This window comes from Tyto alba, unplaced genomic scaffold, assembly GCF_018691265.1.
Source record: "Tyto alba isolate M040663 unplaced genomic scaffold, T.alba_DEE_v4.0 Super-Scaffold_2, whole genome shotgun sequence".
NCBI lineage: Eukaryota > Metazoa > Chordata > Aves > Strigiformes > Tytonidae > Tyto > Tyto alba.
Window position 1 is genome coordinate 38,501,384 of NW_024881282.1, and position 26,107 is coordinate 38,527,490.

The 26,107-nt window shown below is 39.1% G+C and overlaps 1 protein-coding gene across 18 annotated transcripts in view; it reads left to right on the plus strand.

Annotated features, from left to right (window-relative positions):
• ANKS1B (ankyrin repeat and sterile alpha motif domain containing 1B) overlaps positions 1-26,107 on the plus strand; it is a 437,905-nt gene that overhangs the window by 348,603 nt on the left and 63,195 nt on the right. Inside the window, exon 1 of one of the 18 annotated variants that reach the window (XM_042791990.1) lies at positions 202-301. The exons of 16 other annotated variants lie outside the window; for them this stretch is intronic. The gene's annotated coding sequence lies outside the window, so the exon portion shown is untranslated. Of the gene's footprint in view, positions 1-201; positions 302-2,073; positions 2,093-26,107 lie in introns of those variants that run through there. One more of the 18 variants, XM_042791989.1, reaches the window with a different exon arrangement.

Consider the following 26,107-nt stretch of genomic DNA (forward strand, 5'->3'; position numbering starts at 1 on the left):
CTTCCCTCTCTCCCCCCCCCCCCCCCCCAAACCCCGCGGAGGGTTAGGCGCCGGCAGCGGACCCCGGAGGGGCGGGAGGGAGCCGGCGGCGCCAGCGGTTGCCGCTTTCGCAGGATTATGTCAGCCCTTGCCTCGGCGGTGCCCCCTCCGCCGGCGCTGGGGCGGGCGGCGGCGGCGGCGGCTCCGGCTCCCGCCCGGCGGCGCTGCGGGGCGCCGAGCTCCCGGGGCGGGCGGGGGGCGGCGGCGGGCAGCGGGGCGGCCGGAGTTTCAGGCGCCTGACGGAGCCGGTGCTCTCGGCTTGGTGAGTTTTCACCGGGCCGGCGTGGTAGCGGGGGGAGGAAGGCGGCGCGGGCAGCCCTGCCTGCCCCGAGGTGCTGTGCTCCCTCCCTGCCCGAGCAACGGTTCATCTCGGGGGGGGGGAAAGGGGGGGGCATCCACCTCGTGTGCTGCACCCGGGGGAGCGGTAGCAGGGCGCACGGAGCCTGCGGCGGCTGCTTTCGGGGGGGGGGGGGGGGCGGGGGCTGTGTCGGGCTTCTCGCTGCAAACCTCGGGTTTCGTGGGTCTCTGAACTTGGCCGTGATGTGCCCTGGTCTGAAACTTGTAGAGCGAGGTCTGGGCTTGTAAAGGCACCGGTATTTGTCCTTTCGGTTATTTAAGGAACGCTAGTTGAGCAAAGTGCTACGTTTTTGGTATTTGGGTTTTTTTTGTTTTTTTTTTTTTTTAAGCGGGGGGGGGGATGAAAAGCAGTAGTGTGTAGAGACCAGAATGAGGGTTTATGCTTCAGTATTTCAGAAGAGGCTGATGTTTGAAAAATGCATCTTAACAAACAGTATTGTACCTTATGGCAAGAAGGCAGTGTTGGTATTGGGAGAGAAAAAAAATGATACCTGAGAATTTAATTTGGAACTCAGTTTGCTGCACACGTGCAGTAACGGTTTTCCTGAGGATTTTTAGCATGTGGACTGATGCATGTTGCCATGTGCCTTGCAAAATTCCTTCTGCTCTGTGAGCAGTGGCAATGTATGCCCACATGCACAGAATCAAGGTGTGCTCCGTACCGTTCTCAACAGCAACGGCATTAACGGGAAAGCTACAGTGTCCGTTTGTGGCAGGATTACTAATATAACGTAATGTAATGGTTCCTCACAGAATGTTTTAACTCATTCTGTTAATGAGGCACAAACTAGTGTTAAAGTAGACCCTGACATGATGGATAGTAACTTCTCATTTGAATGCTCATCAAGAACCAATTTCCGTATATGCAAAAATATAAAATATAATAATCTGAAAAAAAAAAAAAAAACTCAATGGAAGGTTGTTGCGTGATAATGGGGACATTGTTTCCTGAGTAAATATGAATACAAATTGTAAGCATTCCTGTAAAGTTGGTACTTGTTTGTCAAGTACAAAATCTTGATCCTAGGGTGTGTAATTACCGTAACGAGTTAAAGCTCCATTCTCTAAAAATTTCAGTGATACTCCAAAAAGAATGGAGGGTAAGTGATTTTAGCTGATGAATTTTGGTCTGGCAACACTTGTTCACTAAGAGATCTGTTGGTTTTGATGTATGTATATAACTCATACAAGCTGTGGTCGTGCAGTCACTCACAGACCCTCTTAACCTTACACACCTGAGACGTTCCATGTCAAGAATTTGTGCAAATGGTTGACAGATGAGAATTGGAAGAACTTACTGATGTAAGCTTACTAAAGTAGGCTCTGCTTTCTGTAATATTGGTGAGCTCATTTATTTATTTATTTATTTTCCTAGTGAAAGGAGATGTGATAGTCAGCAAGAGATAAATTTATCCAGTAAGAAGGCAAATTAAAATATACAATACATATTCATTCTACTCAGAAGGCATTTAAATGCAGTACCCCAAAATTCAGAGAGCTGAGGGCCTGATGCTTTTTCTCTTCACATTTTTCTTGGGGGAGGGGGGGGAAGGGGAATGACACCTCTGACTAGAATTGGGCACATGGAGTTAAAAAGGGAGGGTAGAGGATGGGAAAATTAGGAACAGAGCTGTCAATGAATCTGCTATCAAACAAGGCTGCACTGAACTAAGAAACTAAAGCAGATCGGCTTTAGGTAAGAGTTTTGCTATTGAGGAGCTTGAGGAAGGAGCTGTGACCCAGGTCAGTCGAGATTTGACTTACATCCCAAGAGCAAGACATTTTAATGTCAGAATTCCGTGTTGGAAATGCTCATTTTAATTTATTTCTGTCAATCAGGAGGATGCAGATTTTGCATTAGCAAAATGCCAGTTGTTCTATATTAAGGATCTTTGTATTGTTAAATGTTAGTGATAGGCATAATGAATAATACTCTTCACAAATAATAAACTTTAACCTCTCTTTGGGCAAATTGAGAAACTGCCAAGTCCTGGACTTGGGCTCTCATGTCTCTTGGTCCTGAGAGACCTGCTCTGCATGCAGACTGCAAGTTAAAGCAGAGATGAGAGTGAATGGTATCATTCTGGCTCCAGTCTTATTCATTTGACAAATACCAAGCATGACTATATTACAAGACTGGATTTTTTTCCTGATGATCCTGTTATCACAATGCTTTGCTTATTAAATGTTGAAAATTTATATTAGTCTTCCAAATCAACAGTCGTGATAAACTGGACAGTTTTTACTCTGAGAAATATGATTTGGGATTGTTTTCACATTTGGGAACATGGTTTATACTAGTTCACATTTTCAATGTTGTCTTCACAGTTATATGAGCTACAAGCTTATTTTTAAGAAATCACAGTCAAATTCTGGAGAATAACACCTTCAGAAAATTGTACCAGCCTAGCACTCTTCTCAAACTCATGTAATATTTCCTTTTGTGTAGGCAACAACAGAGGGCTGCTTGTACTTGATCTTTTGGTCCATGTGCCAACTGTGCCAGCTTGTCTACAAGACAGTAGTCTTGGTTCCAAGTATCAAAGGGTAATGCTTTGGATAAATCTGGCTTTGACACAGTAATCAAGCTAGAGAAAGCATTTCATTGTCATAGTTTGATTGCTCTCTCCATCCATAGTCCTTCGATATTTTTTGCCTTTGAGGAAAAAAGCTTTGAAATGTGATAATTTCAGTAGAGTGTTTGAGCGTGTTAAATTGAGTATTTTGAGCACTGAGATTCAAAGATGCAGGTCTTCACATACCTTATTCTCAACAGTTCAGCTCTATGTGTGATCAGTCTGCTCTCTTGTTTGAATTGCTCTCAGAGATCATCTTAGTTCACAGATTACAAGACAGTGGGGTGTTTTGGGGAGAGTTTCAGTGGTCATACTGCTTTTGACATGGAGTTATATACTGCTCAGTAGTCTGGGGGAAGAAGAGGAGATACCTGATGTTGGAGGTTTTTTTCCCTGCCTTTCAGTTTAGGAGCAACAGAATTTTTCTAAAGGTCCTTCAGTCAGCTAGTAAACATCTCTTCCTCTCTCCAAAGATTCCTCATTAAAAAAAAAAAAAAAAAAAAAAAAAAAAAAAAAAGAAAGAAAAAACAAAAACAAACAAAAAAACAACCAACCAACCAAAAAAACCCCCCAAAACCACAAAACCTCAAATTTGGTCTGGATTCACTCTCACAAACTTGAACACAGTGTTAAAGAAAGAAAAGGATCTTTTTGATGTTGTCACACCGCCCCCCCCCCCCTCCCCCCCAATGAGTTTCTCTGGAGTATCTTGCAACATTGTAAATGGCATTTGTGCCCAACTTCATGGTAGCTGAAGATAGCAGTCATTATATCTAGCGTAAGGGAGTGATGATACTAGTGTTGAACAAATGTAACCAAAGGAGAATCATCAGAGGGATAGTCTTTCTTCCTTGGTGAAGTAATAGTGATTCTGGATGGAAAAGTGCTGGCAGATCTCCTGGAGACTATCTCTGACCTTGGATCACAGAGTGGAACAGGTTCTTATTGTCATGGAAATATTCAAGCACAAAGGAGAAAATCCAGGACCGTCTCTGGTCTTCCTCCATTCCTTACTTACTTCAGCCTCCTTCTAGTGGTATATTTCTAACTCAGTTGACTGAGGAACATCTTGGAGAGTTTTGTAATACCTTGGATAGTATCTTTGCGATACCTCTAGAGAGATCACAAGAACGTACAGGCTGCTGTGTTATCAGTGTAATGATGATAGCCGACATTTGCCTCTTTTTTGTTAGGACTCAAATTCCAATATATATGCGCACTGAGAACTGAGACTGGGTTAAAGTCAAATGGCTGAAATGCAGCTTGATCAAGAAAAGAGGTAGTGAGCAAGGACAGTATATCAGAGGATGTTCTAAAGTCTGGCTGTTCTATCACTTGAGGGCACTTACTCAACATTATAAAGTTTCCTTCAACGCTGGGACATATTCATTCTGTGGATGGTTAAGATTTGTACTTTTTTTTCCCCTTGTAGATATTCAGACCTTGACTTGTTTCCAAGACTTGCATGATCCCTTGCTAAACAACCAAAAAGAAGGGCAGTTTTTGTTTGGGAAAACCAATTGGATATCCCAGCTGGTGCAGAACTAAGTAACTGTAACCATCCTATTTTTTCTAAATGTACCACACCTGCTATATGCTTATTAGCAGTGCCTGAAATAAGTGACTGGTGCGGAAAAAAGGCCTTAGAAAGCTTGAGATGGAAGTTTTCTCCCAGGCCTTGGCCTTTGGAGTTTGCTCTTTCTAGAAACACAAAACTGGGATGTGTTAAGGAAAGATGTATCTCTTTGCTTATGTTTTTCCATTTTTTTGGTGCAGGAAATCCAAGGTGATTTGTATGAGGTTTGTTACATGTAATGGGTTTGTTCTTCATTCTGTCTCTGGTTCTTGCAGTCAGCCAACATCCAAAGAGGTTTTTTTGTTGTTTAGAATATTTTAAGTTCTGATGCTGTAAAAAGAATGAATTTAATAGTAGCTGCAGTAATAGCAGATGAAGTCAGCAGGGAGTTTTTCCTGTTTGACGGCAGATTTTAGACCATTGCTTAATTTCTGAAGTACTTTTTTTCCAGAAAGTGCTTCTCTATAGTGTAGAATAAACATTTACTTTTTCAGTACTTTTAAGCATGGTGAAACATGAAGGTGATAAACACTTGTTTTGCTTGTCTGACTGTGAATGATCATCTGTTTTCATTTAGTTGACTAGTTCTCCAGAGTGCAGAGTGGAGTCAGACCCTCAACGCTTCTGGGTATTTACATGTATGTGGCTGGTTCTGTGCTGGTTTCAAGTAAAGCTTTTTACAAAGATGTCAGTGAGAATATATGTCTCTTTTACCAAGGGTATACTGAAGATAATTTCTTTCTTCTTCATGTATCTATTCGGTGAAGAACGTTATTACACATAGTATCTTTTTATTTCTAACTGTTGTGAATGATGGTAAAAGCCACTGGTGAATTGGTAAGACACACAAATGGTTGGGTGTAATTATTCCTAATATAGGAAAATGCAAAGTCAATTCCAGTCTTCATCAAGAGTTATTATATAATACTGTGTATATGTATGTGTGTATACACGTATAATAGGAATAACTTTAAAGTTTTACTGCTGTAATACATGATCATCTGACTGGTTTTAGGCTTCATCTTACCCCACTGGGATTGATACTGAGGCTCTCATAATTTTAAATAGATTCATAAAAAGTGCATGTAGAAATAATCTAGTAACTTCTCACTATTTTATAAAGTCTTAGATAATGTCACTGCATGAGTAAATATGCTGGGTAAATGTTGGTTTGCAAACAGTTAAAACACTTAAAATTTAAGATAACTGAAAACTGTCTAATTATCTCCTTCAGGATCCCATAATCAAAGAGCTGTTATACCATTGTCATGCTTTGTTAATGCTTTTATTTTCCAGGTATGTTTTCAGAGGTAATTCTAAAATCTAGGGAAAGTGTTACTTTGTTGATAGTGCAGTCACCTGGAAAGCTTATTATTAATGAGTACCCAATTGGCTTGTGAAACACCTGCGTTGTTATTATATGATAAAAATACATAGAACTTCAACATTCTGTACTAATATTTATAAACTGCTGCAGAGGTAAGTGGATATTGGAGTGAATTGTCACACAGAAAAATACTTGAGCAAAAGGGAAGTATTGTATGACTCATTTGTATTTTTACCGAAGCCATTGCAAAACTGAATGCAAGTTAGTATTTTTCTTTAAAATCTGAATGTGGTGGTGTTCTTGCTCTTAGCACTAGCAGGAAACTACTATTCAAGTATATTCAAGGATTTTCATAGACCTGTTTGAGTACTTCTCAATCCTAATCCATGTTATGCCCAGCTCAGTTATCTCAGAGGATAAATTGGCTCTGCAGGAGGCGCATTGTAAAAAGACTTCCAAACCTCACTTTCATTTAAAAACAGTTAAAGTATTAAGTTTAACAGGTGCTCACAGGTTTAAAAATCTGTTGCACTAACCTTTTCCTAGGGGTTTCTCTACTGCTTTATTAAATTAATTAATTTAATTAATTGACTGTCCATATGATTTTTACATACTTGTGCAAAATGACAATAAATCAATCTTTAAGATTGTCTGAATACTGCCAAGTTGTACCTCTTTAAGCATGAAAGTATGGGAAGAGCACAAAATACTACATTTTCTGCTTGGTTTCTATTGATTCTATTTTTGGTTGTTTGAAAGCATCTTTATGACCTGTGTGAGAAATTAATAGGCTCTTTGCCTTAGCACAAGCTACTGATTTTGGGGTCATCATGTGGTGCAATGACTTGAGTGCTTTCAAACTGTCTGCACCCAACCATCTCAGCACAGTGACAGAGCGCTCCATACTTGTTCTTTAAATACTTTGTGCATGCATTAGTCACAATCACAGCACAGTTAATAACAAGTATTTAGTGCTGTTCCACATCACGTTCATTTTGTAAGCATCTACCAGCCAGTGTAGGATAATCTTTGGGGTTGACCAGGATGAAATATGCCCTTTCCACCTTTAGCGCTTGGCTGTGCCCATTCTTGCTCCCTCTTTAAGTCTTGCTGTCACCATTTTTGTTCTTTACAGAGCTATATAGGAATAAGTGATAGCTCTGCAGTGATGATACATATGAGGCAGCATAGGGCAGGAGAAGAAAGCATCACATACCCCTAGGGGTTGCACTCAGCGATTTTGGACAAGGTTTTCAGATGGTGTAAATTGTCATAGCACCATTGATTTAATTGACTGCACAGACTGAAGATCATGTCTCGTGTACTTGCTCAGGAGTAATCTTCCTGGGTACTAGGAAGAAGGACAAGAAATAGAGTATGTTCAGTTACAACTGCAGTGAAACAGTATTTGGGAAGCTCATGACATACCTTTCTGAAGGTAGTAAGCATCTGCCTATTTCTATGACAGTCATGAGAGCCTCAACACTGATAGAAGCCCCATGGACTCTTGCTGAAGATGCCATCTTTTAATGTGATTTTATTTACTTCTTGATTTATTTTGCATTGACCAATTGGCTAAAACTTCAGAGAAAATGCAATGTTGACGCGGAAAGCTCAAGACCAATATTTTCCATCGTTGTGGTCTAAAAATTAGGCTCTAAACTTTATAATTCAATGTGTGGTTTTCAAAGCGAAAAGGTGCATTTAGAGGAAGCATTAGTATAGTTGATACTGTCTGTAAATGCCTAGTTGTGGAAATAGGAAACTAACGTTAGGGAGTCCTAATCTGGAAATCTTGGCTGTAGAGTGTTGAGTTTCCCATTGAACTGTATTTCATTAAATAGGACACGTTCTTCTATATATACGAGCAAGTGACCTTCCTAGGTCAAAAATTTTGTTGAAATGCTTTGGTCTTCATATTTAAGGATAGTACTACAGGACTATACTTCTGTAATAATAGTGTTGTTAATGTTCATTTAAAAATACATGCAATTTAAAACATAAGCTAAAGAGCAAGTCATGTCCCCCAAAGTATCAATTTTTCCTGTTTAAATAGTTGACTGCATTGAGATGATATTTTCTGTGTTGTTATGTATACTGAAGACCACTCCAGCCAACAGAAAGCTGGGAAGCTTCTTTATTTTTGAACAGTTTCCTAATTATTTTCACAAAAAAACAGCTACCACTTCTGCTGATTATTGGTGTGGTGCAGCATTGTAGATATGTGGTACCTGGGGACTCGGTTATACCCTGTGTCAGTCAGACCACACTAACTGAGGACAGTAGCTTGATCAGACTGAGAAGTGATTCCCCAGCTTGCTGCTTTTTGGTGTCTGAGGTTGGTAATATATGCTGGGACCTTTGCAGGAGAAGAATCCCTTTTTAACTGCAGAGCAGAGCATAGCATAGAATTTGTTTTTTAAAATGCCTTTCTTGCCTTATGGTATAAGAACTTAAACTTTGTGTAAGAAAATTTCTTTTACAAAAGCAATGTAGAACAGAAGTACTGTAAAAGAAACAATCCAAATTGGAAGTGGTGAATAAGTACAAACGGCAGTCATCTTTCAATGTTGCTCTTACATTCACATGCACCCTATTTTGAGTTATGTAAATTAAGTAATAGGATTGTTACTTGACCTTCAGAATCTCATTATAACAGTGGAAATACAAATACATAAAATAAAATTTCTTCTTTTCTAACCAGTCTTCACTTTTAGTTATATGTATGTAACGATGTTTATATAATTTAATGCAAAACTGTTGATTCATGGAAGTAATCCTGTGTTCATGCATTATACAGAAGCTATATCTGGTATTGTTGCTATTGCTAGGGACTGATGTGTCACATTTTTATAGATCTTATTTTTAGAATATCTTATTTCAGCCACCACAACCTGTTCTGGTTAAAACCCAGTTATGTTGATCCTAATGCAGTGATGACATAACTAAGAGGGTGAGGGGGCTAGTTAAAAACTAGTAACATCCCTGAAGTATTACTTTAATTTACTAGGAATTTAGGAATTCCTTATGAGTCAGGTGCTCCTAAAGAGGTGGTAATAACAAGAAAACAGCCAATCCAAATGTGTAAATTAAGTGAAATTTAGCACTTTTGGCATATCTTACATTTGTCTGCCACTCAGTTCCCTCTTGGTTCTTTAGTTTGAAGTTTATACTTTTATATTATGCATATTACACTTCATTATTCACATCTACCATTTCCAGAAATCAAATTGTGACCTTTTGCCCTGGTGCCTCTGTGCTTCTCTGTAGGTGAAGGAGAGGTGGAGCTGCCCTACTGGAGTGTGTGTGGACAATCCCCTTGGGTGATGGCCTCCAAGGTGGATCTCACCATCATTCCTCCTGTTCCTTCTCTCCCACCTCAGCATAGTGTCCTGCTGAAGATGATGAGATGGTGGTCTGGATGTCCCTGCCTGTGGGAGGGGGTGGGTGGTTGAACCTTAGCTCAGCCTTGAGTCAACCCCGTGTCCTTCAGGTTCAAAGTGAGGATTAGGGGATTGTAGTATAACTTCAAGTCACTATTTGTCACACGTTGCTGCAGTGAGCAGAGGGTCTAGTCCAGCAATATGAGAACTGACATAACTGAGTTCAGACTAAAGGTTTTCATGTTGCTGCGTTCACATGTAAAACAGTCTTGAGTTTGGCTCAAACTTTAATGGTGTGTGAGTCTGTGTAATCAAATTTGAAGGTATTTGCATAATTACTGAATTATCAGAAGCATTAAGAGAGCTGTCATGCATTATTATGCTATAAAACCTGATACCTTTTGTAGACTATGACACATGGAGTGTTTTTGTTTATACTTTTGACATATTACAAAAGACTGTGTGATGCATTCAGAAATTACATTGACACTATAGCAATCTCTGTCTCCCTTTTTTGCACAGCAGTTCCTCAAAAAGAATAATGTCAGTCATGGTTTTCTATAGTCTGAAAAAGAATAAAAGTTGATGTAGTTCATCATAAATACATTCAGATACAGTTTTTTCCATTACTTGGAGCTCTGACAAAGTGGACTCCCTTCGAACTCTACAGGTACATTTTCAGGCTGTGAAACTTGGAAGTTAGGGACAGTAAACTTGTTAAATTGTGGACAGCAGTAGTTGAAAACAGGTAATTTTAATGTATTCTGGAAAAGGTAGTGATGGCAGAAGGGAATAGAATCCTCAGGTCTGCGAGTGATTCTACATACTGTAGTAATTGGACTGTAATCAACGTTTAAATTATTACAGTTTTTATTTGTATTCTGGTATCTTCTTCCACAGACAAGAATCCAGTACGCATATTCTAATTTAGATTTTGGTAGGGCTGCCTTGAGGCATCATACTGTTAATGGTGAGGTGGTGGTTTACTTTTTGGGATACAAGACTTACTGAGCTATATTTGTGAGGATTCTGCAAAGATATTATTTTCTATCATACTCCAGGTGTGGGCTGGGGAACTTGTCATGTAATTCAAGGACTCTGAATGGAGCTTTAGTCCACTCTCCCTACTGTGTCTTGGAGATATTTTTATACCTATGTATGTTTATCTTGGGTACATAAGGTACTTCTACATAACAGGGAGTATGCATATTAGAGCAAAGGGCATGTTAGTTTTTTTAGAGTGCATCCCTTCTGTGTCCTGACATCAGCTTGAAAATGCAATATTCCTGTTATTTAGCTGAACATTCACAAATTTCTAGAACTGGTGCAAATTGTATTGTATATGTGCCCATAGCTTTGCAGTGCTTGGTCAATGAGAACATTCTGGTAGATGCAACTTGATAGAATACTCTTGCCCAAATGGCAGCAAATGTGAGTGGCTGAAGGAAAGTAACAAACAGGGCCCATCACTAGCCCTGTGTTACCACAAAATACATTGCAAAGTCATATCTGTTTTTTCAGCAGTAGGGAGTGAGGGAGCAGGATCTCAAAGACATGTGCTCAACTAAAGCAAATGTTTCTTTATGAAATCACTCCAGTTCTTGTTCCCGGTTTTCTGTAGAAGATTATAAAAGATTATGCTAGTCTGCTACAAATAGCCCCAGTATCGGTCCATGAGTTTTGATTTTCTTAGAGTAGTGATTCAAATACTTCTGCTCACTGTGGTGAATCATCCGTCTGAGGCAAGGCTGTTTTCTACCAACCAAACCAAGGCTCTGTCAGTGATAGTGTTGATTGCTCCTCCAAAGTATAACAAATCCCACCAGAAAGCAAGAATACTTTCACCAAGAGCACTTGGTTCATGATGAAAGTGGAAATGGTTTTCTGGATGAAGTAGATAAGAAATTGAGTGATGCTCATTTCAAACACTTTTATCCTAAACTACTGACCTCCTCTTAAGTAGTCCTGAATTTCTGTCAGCTCAGTAAGAGCCCAAGACTTTCATCTGTCTGTTTAGGATAATACTATGTGTGTGATTATTCTACAGTTAAGAAGTTTTTGAGGGATTTATTCACTGTGTTTGCCCTGCTGCCTGAACCATACCTATCCTAGGAGTTTGATTGCAGTATTTATCAAAGCTATGGAGCCCCCCATTTGAGCCATCTGTAGGTAGTGGTTGTGCCATCTGTCACTGAAGACTGTTCCAGAGGGAGAGACAATATGCACAGACATCGTCATGCAAAGCCTGTAGGGTATAGTCTCTGATGTTTGCTATATCCTTGTAAGATCTATAAGTTGTAGTGTTTCACTAACTTCTAAAATTTTTATTGTAAGAGGCTTCTGAATGCCATGGTAGCTGATAATTCATCCTCAACCATCTGTATGCATTATGGATTTTACTGAACTCCACACATTCCTCTGGGAGGTGAACTATGGTACCTAGTTATTAAAGACTGTAAGAATGTTAAAAAATGGGCAAAAACAAGCTGCAAAAGATTTCAAACTAGTATATAGCACTCGGAGATAATGGTAGGAGCCACACAAAATGAGGTGCCTTTGTGTGGAAGCATATAATTTTCTGAATATTTTTGCTATGAATTATCAAGGATTACAGCAGCAGCAGATGTTCGAGGTAGCATGATATAGATAGTGTACACTTTTGTGTTATGATTAACTGAGCCAATATCCTTATATACTAAGAGATAGGTGACTTCAAGAAGTTTCAAGAGAACATTAACAACCTGTTTCAGGAATACTTTCACTACAGATGTTGCTACTGGGAGCAGCATTCAAAATTTTTTCATGGTGTTTAGTGATATTCTAATCTGTGATTAGCAGTAGTGGTTTGTGATTAGCCACTAAATTTGAAGTGAAATTTGCATTGTCTTCAGATGTATTTTATGTTGGATCTGGGGGCAGTGTGATGACCTAGACAATATTGAATATGAGAAGAGTTACCTACTAATGAAACCATGGGCCTTCAGGACAGCAATTTTCATGATTTCATATTCTCTCTATTGCACAGGCTTATTGGCAGTCCTTGTCACAGTGAAGGGTATGTCTTCGTACTGTGCGGTCATGGGGCCATGAATCTTTCTGCTGCCTTTTTCAATTCAGAGTAAAGTATTGACCAAATATATGCTGATAACCACAGGGTTCACAGCCTGCTGCCGAATTTGTGTATTGCCTGGGACACTAGCTCATCCATGCAAGTAGGATTCCTGAGCTACCCTTGTTCATTTTTGACCCGCACAGTGTTGCCAGTGTGTCAGATACATATTAAATATAAAGTAACAAAGTGGTGGGTTTTGTAGTACATGTGTTGTTTTTTTTTTTTTTAAAATGCAACGCAAGGAATAATTTGTACAAATGACAGAACCCTAGAAAGAGACATTGCATCAGTAAGAGGTGATAGTGTGCATTGCTATGTTAAATGGGAGAGGAACTGATTTAGCATAAGCAAACAGACTTTAAAAAAAGCCCTGTGATAGCTATTCCTATTCTAACACAGATCAGGTGTAGCATTAAGAGACTGTCATGGCTTATATGTGTAATGTCTGTGTACTTATATATGCATTAATAAAATATTCCAAAAAATGCATAGCAAGAACATTATATTGTCAGTAAGAAGTAATGCATCTTTAATCTAGACCTAGATTCTGAAGATACTCATGAAATGTAGAGGATCAAACATTTTATTTAAATATTGAATTTCTGGGCATTTGAGTGGATTATTCTTTGTTCTTTATGGATGTTCTCTCAACATGAAACCAAGGGGATATATAAATAAATATATTTCCTCTTTTTTTTTTTTTTGCAGTGTAACAGGGACTTGCTCAGTTGCTAGGTAACAAGGTATTGCTTTATTTGCAGGAGCAGTGGCTGAGTTGATACTAGAGGCAATGATTTATCTTAAGTGTATTAATATATACTCTAGCAGTAATAGTGATTATTGGAATTGCTTATTTTTATGTGCTCTGTGCCGTGGAAAAAAATATAATCAGTTCATTAGAATATTTCCTTCTGCTGTGTGTGGAAAAGCTGCTTAATTGCTAAGAATGTCCAGTTATTTAGTGAAGCAACAGAATCTGTATTGTTTATTTAGTGTCTTAAAATGAGTTACTTCAAAAACAAAACAAGTAGTAAAGAGTTAATGAAAAGGGGGGATTTATAGGGATTAGTTATTTCCCTAAACTGTCCATTCATACCTTTTTTTTGGCCTTTCACAGACAGGCTTGCTTTTCCAGCAGCAATACGTTTTCCTCCAAGGATCGAGACCAATCCTGTCAGTCACCAGGGCAGAAGTTGGCTCCTTCCCGGTGGCTGGCTGCCATCACGGTTCTGCCTCCAAGAAGACCAGCAGGTGGTCTGCAGGCCATTCCACCACCTCCCTTCTCACACAAGTCTGGAAATTCAGCATGGTCAGAGTTGCCTTCAGGGCACATGCTAATGCCACCTGCTTCCACTGCTGGCACAGCGGCTGGCTAGGTGGTGCTGGGTGCTGGATCCATGACCAAAAATGGCACTGCTGTTCACCTTGTTCAGTTTTGCTGTTTCTTGGGAGAGGGAAGCTTATATGGTCCTAGTGGATTCCCCATCATCTTGATGCTCCTCTTAGGTCAGGTTACTCTTAGCCGGGTAACACCTTCACCCGTGTCTGTGACGTGAGATGTATTAACCACATCTCACTGCTGTTCGTGGATCCAGGAAGACATGGAATAGGACTTTTGTGGTCACACTGAAGAATAACAGTTGTTCTGTCAGGACGGTGGAAGCCATATTGACTTAGAAGAAAGTTGTCTTTGGCATTAGCTAAATCAGTGACTGTAGTATGGCTGAGTATTTTTTTAAGCATGATTCAAGTCACCCTTGGCTGAATTTTTGACACCTTTCTTTCTTGAAAGGACTGAAGTTTAATAATACATCACATGTATAATTCTGCTATTTTTAGAGCAAACATTGGCCTTTTCCCACGTCAGTCAGTTTTTAGCAGTGGCAAATCTTTTAACCTGCAAGCTGATCTGTTGGACTCTGAACTTGGTTCTCAGACATTCACACATTGCTCCAGAAAGCTACAGTTCACCTCTACTCAGGAGTTATTCCTCATGCTGATTTTTCTCATCCTAGTGGATTTACCTTTAAAAAAGCTATTATTTATAGTCCTGATCATTCTGTATGTTTTTTTTACAAAGCAAGATCCTGCTTTGTTTAAGCAGAAGTGAAGTGATGTTTATCAGTCTGTGATGGAGAACAAGATTAGACTACAAGTGACAGTTGATGGGCAGGCAAAATCAGGATAGTATAGATGGCAAAGCGGATCTCAGTGTGCCTCACCTGTGCTAACAAGCATTTGCAGCTGTGGGTAACATATTATGTTGCTACTTGAAAACCTATTTGTAGCTTTTATATTCTATTGTATGTGTCATTATCCCTGAGACCTCTAATGACTTCTAACACAGTCATTCACGTAATCAGTTCATAAGTAAATAGCTGCAGGCTTGGACAGTGTCTTAAGAACTAAAGTATTCCTGATCCTTTGGCTTTCATTTTAGCAAAAGTAAATGAGTAGATTAAATAAAAAGAGGCAAAATGGCACTCTCACAGTATCTGGCTTCCTGAAAAGTTGCAGAAAAGAAAGAACAGCCAAAGCACAAGAGAGTTAAAAAGCTATTTCTATATCTATAAATTTAGAAGATTAGAAGAAATAAAAGGAAAACAGAACAGATGAGAGAAAATGGGTGCAGCAATAAAGAGCGAGCAGCAATTATGCTTCAGCATGAGTCAAAAGGACACATGAGGATGGTACTCTTCTGTGAATCATCAAAAGGAAGGTATTTGGAGCCATTGCAGGATAAGGCCTCCAGAATATACAAGTCTGTTGTCTTGAAGTTAGAGGAAATAATTTTTTTACTTTTTCATGTACTATCAAGTGGAAGCTGTGCATTGAGAAAGCTTATGCATCCAGGGTCAGTCACTACCTGTCTGCTTATCCTCACCTTCACTTTTAGAAGTGACAACTCTTATGACAGCACCTAGCTGCAGCTTGTTGGTGCTGGGTGTGCAGCTGCCCTGGGAGCTTTATCTGGGCAGTGGGAGCATCTAGGGAGTCCTTGGGCCACTGTCATCACACAGAGGCATACTAATCTGGACTGTAGGACTCCCTTAACTACCCAGATATAGCGAGCTTTGTGTAATTCATTTCACTGCTGTTTAAAATTTCCCAGTCATAATAATCAGACTCTGACAGAGGACAAAGTTTGCCTGCTTGATGTGTATCGCTGTTTTGATAAAAATGCTTTCCTTACTGGATAAATCATCAAAGAACTGGATTGTTTCTAATTTCAAAATGCTTTAATATGATTATATGGGAGTGTTATAAGCTTAGAAATCAATCCGATGCTTGCTTGTCCTAAGCAGCAGGCCTCTCTTTACAATCTCAGTCCACAGAATCCTGTGTAGAAATTTTGGATGTGCATGCTTAGGTGAGAGAAATCACTGAAGACAGTTGCTTAATTAAGCACTGTTATGGCATGAGTGTGGAATGACATTCACTCTACATGAACGTCATGTCAGTTATACAGACACAAATGCACAGCCTAGGTTTGTTTTGCCAAGTTGTGTTTACCACTGCTGAAGGACAGAATTGAGTCTAAATTTGGGATGCTTTAACTTTTCTGTTTGTAGCAAAAGATTATTCAGAGTATCACACACCTTTTATGAGGTGAATGATGATTAAATAACTGCAGTTACATTGAAGTTACATAAGAAACAAGATTTGAGGTTCTTGCTCTGATCTGTAATTATTATTAAAAGACATGTATTTTAGAATTTTTGATCACTGATTTACTCCATTAAAGTTTCCCTTTAGGGAATACTTTTTAACCTAAAGTAGTATGTTTTTGAAATTATGCTGTCAGTCTTTTGGACTTTTGAGCCAGTTGGGCATTTGAGCTGGAAGATGGTTTATTTCAGAGGTATTAAGTTCTCACAACTGTTATGAAAGTGCGTAGAGGGAACCCTTTTAATATCCTCATTGTGGTGGGGATGTTGTGGCTTGCAGTGCTGGGGGTGGGAAAAATTGCATGTAAGGAGTGGTACAGCCATTGTGAGCAGCTGAAATTATTATGAGGGTTGGGGAAGCTGGCAGTGATACAGAGGAGAAGGAGGTACAGAGTAAGGAGGAGTTCTGGTCAAGGGAAGGGTTGAGGAGACATAAATGAAAATCCATAGGAAAATACTGTTACTTATTCTCCTGGTGGTACGTTTTAATCAGCAGATGCCTCTTTAAAATAAGTCACTGTGTGATGAGTGGCATATTGGATTAAGTAAAAGCACTCACTTGGTTGCGAGTAGCTCCTTGTACTGCTCTCCTGCCTGGGCTAAGTGCCTTCTGGTAGTGTAATGTGACAGTTAAGGACCAGGAGCTCCTGGCTCTCTCATCTTCTGCCCAGGGGAAAAGCGTATGCTGCAGGGTAGCTGGATTTAGCAGAATGTTACAGTTTGTGGGAAAGGGTTCCTCGGTGTACGTGTCGCTATGTAGTGGGTAGGGAACGCAAAGGCAGATAAATATACTTTCCACCCAGGTTGGAGGGTGGCGGAATGGCGTGATAGATGGCTATGTTAAAAATTCACTTTTGATTTTTCATTTCCTTTTAATCAGCTGTTTTAGTGTTTCACAAGGATTAATGTTTACTAATCCTTGATTGGGCAAAGAGCACATATTTTTGTAATGTCTTTTTCCTTTATATTTGTGATCAGTAAATGCAGTGTCACTTATGTAATCATAATAATTTTTCACTTAAACTAGCAGTCCGTGAGAAAGTGTTGTGATTTTCATAAATATCATCATTAGTTCATGATATCAAAAAGCAGGACAATAAAGCAATGTGAGACATTTAATTTCAGGCTTGCAGAGAGTAAAGACTGTGAACCACCTCTTACAGTGCCTGGCCACACTGCACACAGGGTGGATGTTTTTTACAGCTCTTATTTCACCCATTCTGATTGCAAGGATACAGCAACTAAGGCCAGGATGATTTTGTGAATAAAGCATGGCATTAGGATTTAGGAAATATGGTTTTCATTGCTGTTAGTATGCCAAGTTTTATCTGCAGCCTTAAGTGTATCAGTTAATCCACATGTGCTTCAGGTTTTCATTTGTTAAAAGAAAATAGGAAAGAGAAATCAAGTTAGTATTTTTTTTTTCCTGCTCTGCACCGGTAGAAGCATACACGTACGTTGTTCAGTGACTCAAGAGCCACACTCTTATCAGCAGTACAGAGTGAAGTGACCACATTGCAACATGGGAAGTTGACTCTATATAAAAGTGCATTTAAAAATATGCTTATAATCTGATGTTTATACTATAGGAAGACTCACTAGAGTACAATAAAGCCTGATCATATGCAGTGTAGTATAGTGGATTAAATTTCATAATTGCTAATAATAAGTAATCCTTCTGTCTCCAGGTTATATAGAAGGTTGAAAGGCAGCCAAACCACTGCATTTTCATTGTGTCAGTCTCCTCAATGGTCCTCTGTGGAAGCATGGTGATGGGCGGGAGGGAGGTTAGGAAGAACCTGTGGGTATGTATGGCATTGATGTCAAGTTCATAAATAACACAGGTCCACTGAAAAGTGGGTGCGGAGTAGCACATGTTGTATACCCTCCTGTGACACTCCAGCATGGCATTCTTCTGTCTCAGGGCTTTCGGTTACTCACTGCTCTCGTCCTCTCTTAATTTCATTTGTGAGTTTATTTCACAGGAGCCTGTTCTACTCTTAATGCTTCTACGTAATTTTCCTTAATACTGGAAGTGTGCAAAAGCAATGAGAAAAGAATAAACCCCTGATCTTGGACTGTTTTCGCTGGGCTAAATTCCTGGTTTACCATTCATAAGCTCTCACTCTACAAAACCTGTGCTGCTGCTCTAAGATAAAATGTGTAGGTTTGGATTTCATTTTTCTAAGAAGCTGGATAATAGGCGTAGAAGTGATGCATACAGCAGCATATCAGAATGGTTCTGTGTTATATTGCTATATTTGAAAGTAAAGCTAAAAGAGCAAGTCTCTTACTCTTCTTCACATTTCTTTAATCATTTTCTAGCATGCTGTGAAATAAAACATACTGTGTCATAATTTTCTTCTTAAATCACATTGCTCAACCCTATTCTTATTTATCTAGTGAAGCAGGAGACCATGTCTGAGCACATGTACTTTGCTCCCTGCTCTCTCCAGTTCCAAACTCATTTGATGTTCAGTTTATAGCCCTTTTTCATTTAATCTTGCTGGGCTGTATCTTCTCTTGTACTTTGCCATAGAGTGATAGAAGTCCTGGATGCCTGAGATGCAAGGACAAATCTTACCAAATTTGGAAGCATCCGATTCCCTTCATTCCACCATGGGCATCGTTCTTCTCGAGACCTGGGCTGCTTTAGTTCCTTGTAGGTTTCTGCTTTAGTAAAACATGGGTGTTAACAAAGCAGGCTGGAAAGGTTGAGAGTTGACAGTATAGGATCAAGAGCAGCTATTGGTAAAAGTTGCTATCATCTGCATTTTATACTAGTATATCACTAATGTTGTGACTGGGATGAGCTGATCTGTGGCTCTTGCTTACCGCTGACACTAACAGCCTGGGAGAGGTTCCTGTAGGGTCAAGAGGAAGGAGAGACATGTCAAAACTGCAGGTTGTCCCCAGCTTGTCTCAGATCTGCCTCAGTCTTGCATGCTGTATCAGTGGGTTGGGAGGAGAGGATTAGCACTGACAACAGTGTCCTTTACACCTGAGTCTCAGCAGAGTCCTTTACAGAGTACAGCCTGGGAGGAATACTGCCATACAACTTCTCTCATTCATCTTTGCATGTGGTTTTTGGTTTTAGTAGTTTGGTTACACTTGGGTTGTGTCCAAACTTTTCTTTGCATCCCGGAGAGATTATGAATTCCTTTCACCTAAGTAGAAGTTAGAACCTTTCACAGCCCAGTGCTGTGAAAAGCTGTTTTATTGAAGGGCAACAAAGTGCCGTGTTCATTTTGTCTTAGGGACCACAAGGTAAAAATAGTAAAGTTTGGAAATAAAAGGTTTCTCCTAACTACAGTATACATTTTGCCTGCGAGTCAAATTTGGTGCCTCAAAGGTTGTCTTTCTCACTTTTACATGGTAATAAGGATTCTGCAGGCAGTATTTACGGTAGGGCTGCTCCAGCTTGTACAGACTGTTCCTCTGGGTAGAATTGGGAAGTTTGGTTGTCCTTTAATTAGCGATTATATAGCTGATGAAAAGCTAGTCAACCTCAGGGTTTCAGATATCATAGGAAAATTAAGATGTGGGGTTTTAAAAAGTAATGCTGGGGGTTTTTTTTCTAGCCGTGAGTATAAGCAGCTATGAGATTGAATAAATTTGTAGGGTAGGTCTGCTGAATAGGAAAATACTATTTTTACACAGTCAGCTTTCATTCTAGCATTTCATTTTAACTGTACCCATCCTTTTCAGTTCTGCAATGCAGCGTAATCCCTATTTTATTGGAATACAGCACGTCTCATCCAAGTGAGACACTGGCTTCATTGCAGTCAGTGGTATTTTGCCACTGACATCAAGAAAACCGGGTTCTTATCCTTGTTACCAATAAGCGATGTTTGAAAGAGACTCTTTGATTAGCTTTAGATCATTGCAGGCAGGTAATTTATAAACTTGCGGAAAATTATTTTAGATACTGTCAAACCCCTGATGTATGTATGCTTGATTAAGTTATTAAACAGTGTTACGCTGATAGTCAGTTTGCATTCAGAAATTAAAGCAAAGCAAAGGTTCCTTTGGGAATAAGACACCTTGGACCAAGAACGTAAGTGTAAATTAAGACAAAAGATTAAGTGTTAGCTAGGAACTAAATACGAGCAATTTCAACAGGGAATGTAGGTTGTTTAGCCCCAGATGTCTAGCATCCTGGTACTTCTGGCAAGCTGAGAAGGATTCTCAGTGGATTCTGCTGCCCTGGAAAAATGCATAGGTCCATAGGCAAGGGCAGGGGGAACAAAAAATAAAAAAGGCATTTGTATTCTGCTTGGAGGATTTTGTTGTTAATATTTAAGTTAATTAAATGTCTGACCTATTGAATTATTTTCCTAACCATTTATCCAACTTTAAAATGCATGAAAAATTCAATACCACTAACATAGCAAAAATGATTTAAATGTTGTGTGTTCACTGAGTGCATAATAATCTGCAGCATATAGATAACTTTTCAGTTTGCTGCACAGAGATTTAGCTGTGCAACTTTGAGCTAAGTTAAAATAATGATGTACATTTTCCCATTTAATTTTAGATCCTATTTTTCAGTATATGGGTCAGCTCCTTAACTCAGTCCTGCATTAGTCTTATTGCACAAAGCAGGTTTAGAACTATGATCAGGTCTTCCATGTGAACGAGATGTTTGTATCCAGAAATATAGATGTGTCCAAAACCAGTTATCTTCATCTTGCAATCTGCAGAACAAAAATTTTGTTTACCTTCTGAAACTAATTATTTTTACTAGTGACTCTTCTGCTGATGAATCTCTGCAGTTTTGTAACCTTTCAGGAATTACAGTTTTTAAAGAGAAAGGACAGTTGCTTGCTTCTCATCTTAACCTCAGTTGTAAAGTTTAACAGGTTTTGCTATCTCATTTGCCCACATACCTTCTCTGCCGTTGCAAGGAACATTTTAGCACACTAGCTTGTGTCTGCATTTTTGCTTGGGGGGAAAGCTAAGCTGCATTCACTTTGAACTTGAAATACACTGTGTGAGCCTCTGTGAGCACATCTGAATGAGTAATTCTTCAGTTGCACACCCCAGAAATATGAGGCTCAGCTCCCAGTTTACTCTGACGTGGAGCAGTTTAATGCTAATCAAACCCAGGCCTTGGTGGTTGCTGTTTCTTAGGCGTGTTGTGGCTAGCTCTTCTGCATTGGTATGAGGGGTCCCTTGCACTTTCTTCTTTCCTGCTTTCTATGCAAGTGTGTGTACAAAGGTGATAACACAAATAAGAAATTTACGTAGAGGTGTGTGTATTTATTTAAACCCCACATATACATTTCCAGGTACTTGCACACCAAGTATTTGGAATCAACTCAAGGAATCATGCCAATTCAAGTTTTGTTATACTCTCAATTTTATGACTTAAAATTGCACCTTTACCATGAGATTTGTCTGCGAGATTTGTCAACGCAGGTCACTGGAAGGTGCTGCTGAAGGATACCAGCCCAAGTCTTGTCTGTAGAGCACTCTGTATTTAGGGGTTTTGTACTATTCATACATGGAAATTCCTCTTGCCCTCAATTTATATTTGGTGCGGGCTTTGTTAATGCACATTTTCTTACTGCACACAAAGAATAAAAATGTGGTTGAAGTAATAAGAGTGAGTGACTGCCCTTGCACAAATAAAAGCCTATATATATATTTTCTGGGTATACATCACCTGGCCTTTAATCTTAGGAGGTGGTATGAAGTGGTGACCTGCTAGGTAAATATTACCCTTTTCCGTTCCCTGATTTTAAGAGAGAATGTGTGGAAAAAAAAATTTGGCTAGTGTAAGCTTTTGGCTTTTTAGTATCTATTGAAAAGTAATTCCATGCAGATCTTACGGTAGACACTCTTCATTGTGCTTGTCAATTGTTTCACAGCTTTACACATATTTTAAATGAGATGGCTGGACTATGCTGCTTTAGCATTTAAATGAAGCCAAATTAGTATTCTGTCAGCAAGCAGAAGGGATTTTTATACTAGAAAGGTGTAGGAGGGAGATGGATAATGACGGATGAAACTTGCTGATACAAACACATGCCATGTTTTCTTAAAAATATGAAATCCTGAACCACTGAAGCTTGTAAATTGCTAAAGCTGACCCGAGATGGTTTTAACATAAATGCCAATTCCTGAGAGCTTACGAAATTTATTAGCCAGATAATACAATGGTAACGTCCAGAAGTCAGTGTTGGTATTTTCTAAGTATTTCTTGCATCATGACACTGTAATAATTTTCAGTTTAGACAGTAAGAAAATGTATCCTAGTGAAGAGATTTTACAAGATTTTAAATAGCTAAAAATTAGATGCACAATTTAAAAGAGAAACCCATAGCAAGAGCCCGTGTTCACAAAAGCACTTATTTCTTCAAAACATTATTGAATGGCCATTCTGCAAAATGCTTTCTACTGGTAAAATGTTGTTTTCTCTACGTTTTATCTAGATAAATAATTAAACAATCGTACTATGCCTGGTAGTATGCTAAGTCGTCCTAGGTCACAGCTGCTGAGGGGAGCTGCTTGCAGTGTTCCTAGCAGCACCACTTGTACAGAAGCCGCACTGTACAGACTACGAAAGAATAGAAACGTATGTGGGTGTTTGTTCTCTTCATTTCAACGGTATCCTAGAGGTGCAAAATAAGGACAGAAATTGCTGAAGAATGAGGCAGTCTCTTTCTGCAAGCTTGGATGGTTATCCCATAAATGACATATACAATAGACATTAAACATCCAGAAAAAATGCTTATTACATGGTTATTTCACTGCTTATGGAGGACAGCAGATGCCATTAAATCAAATCTGATTTTATTATTAATCCAACAGCTTCCTTTCCATTTTTCCTGAGGCTTTTTACCTTACTCGTTGGTCAGCAGTTTTTGCTCATTCTGTTGCTGTAGTTTCTCCCTCTCGCTGTAGTGGTCAGCTGGATGAGGTGGGTATATTGTTGCAAATGCAGATTAAATTGCTGAGCTGTGTTGGGGGTGGTAAAGAAATAAAGGGAACCTGGAGCAAAGCTGCAAGGGGAAAAGGAATTTGGTGTCCGACCTGAAAATAAGATGTGAAGAGAGAGAGGGAGAAGGTTGACAGGTGAGAGAGAAGGAAGTTGAATTTGCAAAGAAGAAAATAGGAAGGTTATCTGAACAGACAAATAAGATAATGTACTCTTGTTTATCACAAATGCCTTGTGGATGTCAGCTACTGGTATCTGTCAAGTAGTTACCTATTATTGTGAAATGTAAATCCTTCCATTAGCTATTTCTCATCTGATTACTATAATGACCCATTTTCTGGTCTTCCTATTCTTCTGTGTTATTCATCCTCTTAAAATTTCTGGCACTCATTTCATCTCTCAGGTTCCAAATTCCCATTTTACCTTATTATTTCAGGAGCTTGCGTTGGTTGTATCTGCAGTTAAGAAGTGGATTAATAAAACTTAACATTTGCATTTTAAGTTCTCAACAGATGTAATTCCTTGTACAGTTAGGACTTACTTGTAGCTCATGGTGTCCCTTGCCATCTTTTCATTTGTGATTTGCACACAGTGTTTTGTCATTTATTTGCTTTCTCCTTTGCTCCCTGACCACAGATGTGGCAGAATCCCCAGCCTGTGCAAGGTCTTAGTTCACATTGGTCCGTAACACTAACGTAGACTGTAATGTTATATAGTTGTAGCTCTCTCTGAAGGTGTTTGGTGCTGCCTGTGTGTCCTGGGGATGAAGCATGCCGTGACGTGTTCAGCGTGACCCCCAGCAGCGATGGTTTGCAGCAGCCGGGCTGCAGGACGGCTGCAAAGCATCTCCGAGCAGGAAGGGCATGACGGGGTGGTGGCGGGGAAATGCGCCAGGTAAAGCATCCCACTCTGCTTCCAACTGCTCCGTCCCGCGGCCTCCCAGCATGCCAGTTTTGACCTAGCGCCTCTGTGTCAATCCCCAGAGGGCTCTGCCGGCAGAGAGCCATTTTCTGGGAACACCTTTTGAAATTTCAGGGTGCTAGTGGGTGCACCGTACTCTGCTCCCTCCGTTTTCCAAACTGGAATACAGATTTTTATCCCCTGGGCAGTTGTGAAGTGCTGGTACGTTTGTATTTTATTTTAAAATATTTTGTTAACTTTGCATATCATTCTAAATCTTCAACTGTGAAGAATCTGGAGAGTTTTTCCCAGTCAGCCCATGCTGCACTTGGATGGGAAGACCTGTCTGCACTGTGCTCTCATGCTGGTTCTGTCCTCTGGGGGCATGGTCAGGGAGGGCACCTGGGTCTTGGGGCTTGGTGGGAACATCAGAGCTTGGTAAATTCCTTGTGATGAGTATTAATTCAGAAGAGATCAGCTGTACCTATCTTGGACCAAATTAGGGTGCAACGCAGAGTGAGTTCCTGAAAATTAAGAAATTGCCTGCAGCTGAGTAAGCCCATTGTATGTGATACAAAAACATAACATTTCAAAAGCATATTTTAACCTCGTCCTGAAGTACTACATTCCTGCTATTAAAGTAACACAGTTGTTTGCTTTCAATTCTGTGCAGAAATTGCATTTACTTATGCTGTTGAGTATCTGTGAGAAATCTGTTTGATAAGAAAATATGAATACAGATCATGAATGGAAAATATTTTATGACTCAAAGGTTCATATTACATCAGAAACAGATAAGTTTAAATGTCAAGGTTCTTAAAATGAGAAAAGCCTTACACTTTTCTGGATCCAGATCTGGATCACAAATACAGGAAGAATTAAAAAACCCAAAATAAGAGAGATATGTACTTGAATAGTAGAGTTTTTAAAACTATACTTAATTAACAGTGACTAAATTTAGGCTTACTTATTAATTTGAAAAACCCGAATTGTTAGTTAATTCTTTAGTACAGCTCAGAAATACATTTTAAGTCTAAGTCATGTGAAGATATCCCAAGTGGCTACATGTTAGAACATCGCAAATAATGTAAGTTACATTATCATCTAATTGTCCATAATAAGAGGGTTTTTTCTCTTTGCTTGTTATTCATATAAATCTGGTCTTCTGATTCATTATTAATCATAGTTCATGTGGTAATTTTGTGTAAAATGCTCGTGACAGGTTTTCTTATGTTATAGTGAGTTAATGTGATCTGTACTGTAATGCACATTTGTGATGTGTAGAAGATGGTGTAGCAACTTGCTTGGCTTCACAATAACACCACTGACTACTATACCTAATACTATAAAATAATAGATAAAAATATATATATGAATTAATCTCTTTTCTGCTTTAACATTTCAAGTGCTAGTAAAATTAAAGGTTTGCAAACTTGTCATCCCAAACAAATGTGGATTTTCATGGCATTATTTCTCATCTGAAGGGTGATTATTTAATGTTGTAGTAACATTTGTAAAATAGGATTAAAATAGAATATGATCTTTGTAATGCATAAATGGGATGAATCAGTTATATAAGATTTAATTGAAGAAATGTGAAAGTGATTTATTTTGGAAGTACAGGTCACAAGAGAGAATATAACGAGCTCTGAGTATATTACTGAACAGCAGTACTGGGGGAATAATCTGGACAGGAGTAGAGCTACTGGATGTTTGACGGAGCATCAGTCAACAGCACAACACAAATAAAGGATAGTGATATATGAATGTTGTGCATACTAACAAGACGAGTGTGTATAAAAACTTGTAGAATTCTGTCCCCTGGTGTGGTTCCCATTATGTTTCATCTGGGATAATGTGCTGATAAGTTGGATTCTTTATGTACAGTTAAAACAAATTTAGGACTGAGAATTATTCCTGGTATAAGACCTTAGCAAAGTTGCATGTGTGTTATGATAAGTGACTTGCAAAAGAAAAGAAAACCATTCTTTTTTCTGTTTTATATTATTTATTTTTAAAGTAAAAATTTTATGTGTTTATATTGCTTTTTAGATGAGGGGAAGAGTGAGTTTTTGCTTTTTTTCAGCTCATGTTGTACTTTAGAAACCATGTCTGAGTCTCAACTTGCAACCAGATACCTAGTGTAATGAGCATGTTCCTTCTAGGGGTAACAAGACTGAGGGCAAATGTAACTTTCTGCCAACATGTAAGTGGATGTTATAAAGG